Here is a 5,750-nt window from a genome sequence, read left to right as displayed (position 1 = left end):
TCCTTGCCCTTGAAGTATAAGGTCAAGGAGTTCATCCATTGGGGATTGGGGTGGATAAGAGGGTTCATTGTCTTAGAGAAAGGGTTCATAATAGGAAGGTGGTTCTTCTTGGTAGGGGTATGGTGGTATATATTGAGGTGGTTCTTGGGAGTATGGATATTGGAATGGTGGTTCCATGCATGGCTCATATGGTTCAAAAGGTGGTTGGTAGGATGGATATGGATTATGGTCATATGGAGGTGCTTGGTGGTAGAGGGCTTGTGAGTATGGTTCATGTTGAGGATATGACTCATAGGCATATGGTAGTGGTTCTTGAAAGTCACAAGGAGATTCACCATAGCCATTGGATTGATATGCATCAAAAAGTGGCTCTTGTTCATAGTGCATTGGTGGAGGTTGTTGCTATGAGGATTGATCATATGCATATGGCTCCTCCCACCTTCGAGTATCCCAGCCTTGATACATCTCTTTATTGTAATCTCCACTTCCTACAACATAGTTGTAATCACACTCGTAGCCAAAGTGAGAATTCATGATGAAAAGAGAAAACAAAAATCAAAACCTAATAGAAAACAAGAGAAACAAAATTCTACAACCAGCAAATAAAGCAAAAAGCAAGATATTCACACTATTCACATATGTACAATGACCAATAACATAATACCATTGCAATTCCCCGGCAACGGGGCCATTTTGATGAATTAATTTTTGACGGTTTAGAATTTCACAAATGAAATCTCGTTGCAAGTATAGTTTCTAAACCAACACTAATCCTTTCATACAAAAATTTGTTTGTCACAAGTAACAAACCTCTATAATCTATAAACTGGGGAATTGTAATAAAGTGTCTTGTTATTGGTTATGAGATATTTTGGGGTTTTTTTGAGGTTTTAGACAAGAAATACAAATGGCAAAGAAAATAAACTAACAACTAACAAATCTCCTGGCAAGATATGAGAACTAGAAGTCCTATCCTAGTTATCCTCCTCAATTGCGGCCACAAATTGTTCATTGCTACCACTTAGTTAACCTCCAACCATGGATGAAAGTTAAGTGGATGAATCAATTTGATTCCTCAAGTCCTAATCAACTCCTAAAGGAAAGACCAGCTTTAGAGGCATTCAAATCAATTAGCAACTTCTAATTATCAATCAACAAAGGAATTAGATAACTCAAGAGTCACTAATTGATGAGCGGATAATTTATACGCTTTTTGGCATTGTTTTTAAGTAGTTTTTAGTAAGTTCAAGCTACTTTTAGGGATGTTTTCATTAGTTTTTATGTTAAATTCACATTTCTGGACTTTACTATGAGTTTGTGTGTTTTTCTGTGATTTCAAGTAATTTCTGGCTGAAATTGAGGGATTTGAACAAAACTCTGAAAAAGGCTGACAAAAGGACTGCTGATGCTGTTGGAATCTGACCTCCCTGCACTCCAAATGGATTTTCTGGAGCTACAGAACTCCAATTGGCGCACTCTCAAAGGCGTTGGAAATTAGACATCCAGAGCTTTCCAGAAATATATAATAGTCCATACTTTATTCGGAAATTGATGACGTAACTTGGCGTTGAACGCCAAGTACATGCTGCTGTCTGGAGTTAAACGTCAGAAAAACGTCATGATCCGGAGTTGAACGCCCAAAACACGTTATAACTTGGAGTTCAACTCCAAGAAAAGCCTCAGCTCGTAGATAGATCAAGCTCAGCCCAAGCATACACCAAGTGGGCCCCGGAAGTGGATTTATGCATCAATTACTTACTCATGTAAACCCTAGTAGCTAGTCTAGTATAAATAGGATAAGTTACTATTGTATTAGACATCTTTTGACAATTTAATCTTTTGACTTTGTAGTCTTTGATCATTCGGTCTTTTGATCATGGAGAGGGCTGGCCATTCGGCCATGCCTGAACCTTTCACTTATGTATTTTCAACAGTGGAGTTTCTGCACACCATAGATTAAGGGTGTGGAGCTCTGCTGTACCTCAAGTTTCAATACAATTACTATTACTTTTTATTCAATTCTCTTCTATCCTTATTCCAAGATATATGTTACACTTAACTTTGATGAATGTGATGATCCGTGACACTCATCATCATTCTCACCTATGAACACGCGTGACTGACAACCACTTCCGTTCTACTTTAAGCCGGGCGCATATCTCTTAGATTCCCCAACAGAATCTTCGTGGTATAAGCTAGATAGATGGCGGCATTCATGAGGATCCGGAAAGTCTAAACCTTGTCTATGGTATTCCGAGTAGGATTCTAGGATTGAATGACTGTGACGAGCTTCAAACTCCAGAAGGCTGGGCGTGATGACAAGCGCAAAAGAACCAAGGGATTCTATTCCAACCTGATTGAGAACCGACATATGATTAGCCGTGCTGTGACAGAGCATAGGAACGTTTTCACTGAGAGGATGGAAAGTAGCCATTGACAACAGTGATGCCCTACATACAGCTTGCCATGGAAAGGAGTAGGAAGGATTGGATGAATGTAATAAGAAAATAGAGATACGAGAGGAGCACAGCATCTTCACACACTTATATGAAATTCCCACTATTGTTTTACATAAGTATTTCTATCCCTTTTATTTTCTATTTATTATTAATTTTCGAACTCATCATAAACCAATTTAATCTGCCTAACTGAGATTTACAAGGTGACCATAGCTTGCTTCATACCAACAATCTCTGTGGGATCGACCCTTACTCACGTAAGGTATTACTTGGATGACCCAGTACACTTGCTGGTTAAGTTGAACGGAGTTGTGGAAAGAAAAAGCTTCTCTAACAGTACCTGGAACTCTTGTATCACAATTTCGTCCACCAAGTTTTTGGCGCCGTTGCCGGGGATTGTTCGAGTATGGACAACTGACGGTTCATCTTGTTGCTCAGATTAGGTAATTTTCTTTTCAAAAATCTTTTTCAAAATTTTTCTTTTCTTTTTCGTTTTTCCAACCTTTATTTTCGAAAAAAAATAATAAAAAATACAAAAAAATTATAAAATCATAAAAATCAAAAATATTTTGTGTTTCTTGTTTGAGTCTTGAGTCAATTTTTAAGTTTGGTGTTAATTGCATGCTTTTAAATTTTTTTCTTGCATTTTTCGAAACTTCCATGCATTCATAGTGTTTTTCATGATCTTCAAGTTGTTCTTGACAAGTCTTCTTGTTTGATCTTGATGATTTCTTGTTTTGTGTTTTTTGTTGTTTTTCATGTGCATCTTTGCATTCATATTTTTCAAGCATTAAAAAATTTCTAAGTTTGGTGTCTTGCATGTTTTCTTTGCAACAAAAATTTTTTAAAATTATGTTCTTGATGTTCATCATGATCCTCAAAGTGTTCTTGGTGTTCATCTTGACATTCATAGTGTTCTTGCATGCATTATGTGTTTGATCCAAAATTTTCATATTTTGGGTCATTTTTATGTTTTTCTCTCTCTTCTTTAAAATTTCAAAAATCAAAAAAATATCTTTTCCTTATTTCCCTCCAAATTTTCGAAATTTTGGGTTGACTTGGTCAAAAATTTTCAAAATTAGTTGTTTCTTACAAGTCAAGTCAAATTTTCAATTTTAAAAATCTTATCTTTTCAAAAATCTTTTTCAAAAATTATATCCTTTTCATTTTTTCTATTTTTCGAAAATTTCAAAAATCTTTTTCAAAATATTTTCAAAATCTTTTTCTTATCTTTATATCAAATTTTCAAAAATTAGCTAACAATTAATGTGATTGATTCATGTTACTTTCTTGTTAAGAAAGGTTCAATCTTTAAATTCTAGAATCATATCTTGTAGTTACTTGTTAGTTAACTAATTAATTTTAATTTTAAAAATTAAATCTTTTTCAAACATATCTTTTTATCTTTTATCTTATCTTTTTCAAAAATTTTATCTTTTTCAAAACTTGATTTCAAAATATCTTATCTAACTTCTTATCTTCTTATCTTTTCAAATTTGATTTTAATATCTTTTTCAACTAACTCTTTGACTTTGTGTTTGTTTCTTATCTTTTTCAAAACCACCTAACTACTTTTCCCTCTCTAATTTTCGAAAATATCTCACCTCTTTTTCAAAAATTCTTTTTGTTCTAAATTTTAATTTTAATTATATTTTCAAAAATTACTAACCCCTTTTTAAAATTATTTTCGACATTCTCCCTCTCTTTTCTTGTTCTATTTAATTATTTAATTACTAAAACTTCTCTTCACCTCTCTCCATCTAAATATCCGAATCCACTCTTCTACATTCTTCTCCCCTTTCTTTTTCTACTAACATAAAGGAATCTCTATACTGTGACATAGAGGATTCCTCTTTCTTTTCTTGTTTTCTTCTCTTTCATATGAGCAGGAACAAGGATAAAGGCACTCTTGTTGAAATTGATCCAGAACCTGAAAGGACCCTGAAGAGAAAATTAAGAGAAGCTAAGTTACAACAATCTAAAGGTAACCTTTCAGAAACATTAGAACAAGAGAAGGAGATGGCAGCCGAAAATAATAATAATGCAAGGAGAATGCTTGGTGACTTCACAAAGCCAACATCCAAATTTGATGGAAGAAGCATCTCCATTCCTGCCATTGGAGCCAACAACTTTGAGCTGAAACCTCAGCTAGTTGCCTTAATGAAACAAAACTGCAAGTTTTATGGACTTCCATCTGAAGATCCTTATCAGTTTTTAACTAAGTTCTTGCAGATCTGTGAGACTGTAAAGACGAATGGAGTTGATCCTGAAGTCTACAGACTCATGCTTTTCCCTTTTGCTGTAAGAGACAGAGCTAGAATATGGTTGGATTCACAACCAAAGGATAGCCTGGACTCCTGGGAGAAGCTGGTCAATGCCTTCTTGGATAAATTCTTTCCTCCTCAAAAGCTGAGCAAGCTGAGAGTGGATGTTCAAATCTTCAAACAAAAAGATGGTGAATCCCTCTATGAAGCTTGGGAAAGATACAAGCAGCTGACCAAAAGATGTCCATCTGACATGTTTTCAGAATGGACCATATTAGATATATTCTATTATGGCCTATCTGAATTTTCGAAAATGTCATTGGACCATTCTGCAGGTGGATCTATTCACCTAAAGAAAACGCCTGAAGAGGCTCAAGAACTCATTGATATAGTTGCAAACAACCAATTCATGTACACTTCTGAGAGGAATTCCGTGAATAATGGGATACCTCAGAAGAAAGGAGTTCTTGAAATTGATGCTCTGAATGCCATATTGGCTCAGAACAAAGTGTTGACTCAGCAAGTCAACATGATTTCTCAAAGTCTGAATGGATGGCAAAATGCATCCAACAGTACTAAAGAGGCAGCTTCTGAAGAAGCTTATGATCCTGAGAACCCTGCAATGGCAGAGGTTAATTACATGGGTGAACCTTATGGAAACACCTATAACTCATCATGGAGAAATCATCCAAATTTCTCATGGAAGGATCAACAAAAGCCTCAACAAGGCTTTAACAATGGTGGACGCAATAGGCTGAGCAATAGCAGGCCTTTTCCATCATCTTCTCAGCAACAGACAGAGAATTTTGAACAAAACACTTCTAATTTAGCCAATCTAGTCTCTGATTTGTCAAAGGCCACTTTCAATTTCATGAGTGAAACAAAGTCCTCCATTAGAAATCTGGAGGCACAAGTGGGCCAGCTGAGTAAGAAAGTCATTGAAACTCCTCCCAGTATTCTCCCAAGCAATACAGAAGAGAATCCAAAAGGAGAGTGCAAGGCCATTGATGTGATCAATGTGGCCGAA

The 5,750-nt window shown here is 35.6% G+C and overlaps 1 non-coding gene across 1 annotated transcript; it reads right to left on the bottom strand.

The window, feature by feature from the left end:
- Positions 1-4,874: 4,874 nt before the first annotated feature.
- On the bottom strand, positions 4,875-4,978 carry LOC112793330 (small nucleolar RNA R71). Its single transcript, XR_003198028.1, has one exon. It is a non-coding gene; the product is annotated as a small nucleolar RNA R71 (small nucleolar RNA).
- Between the last annotated feature and the right edge of the window lie 772 nt (positions 4,979-5,750).

This window comes from Arachis hypogaea, chromosome 3 (assembly GCF_003086295.3).
Source record: "Arachis hypogaea cultivar Tifrunner chromosome 3, arahy.Tifrunner.gnm2.J5K5, whole genome shotgun sequence".
NCBI classification, from domain to species: domain Eukaryota; kingdom Viridiplantae; phylum Streptophyta; class Magnoliopsida; order Fabales; family Fabaceae; genus Arachis; species Arachis hypogaea.
Note: the sequence above shows the minus strand (reverse complement) of the source record. Positions and strands in the feature narration are given on the sequence as shown.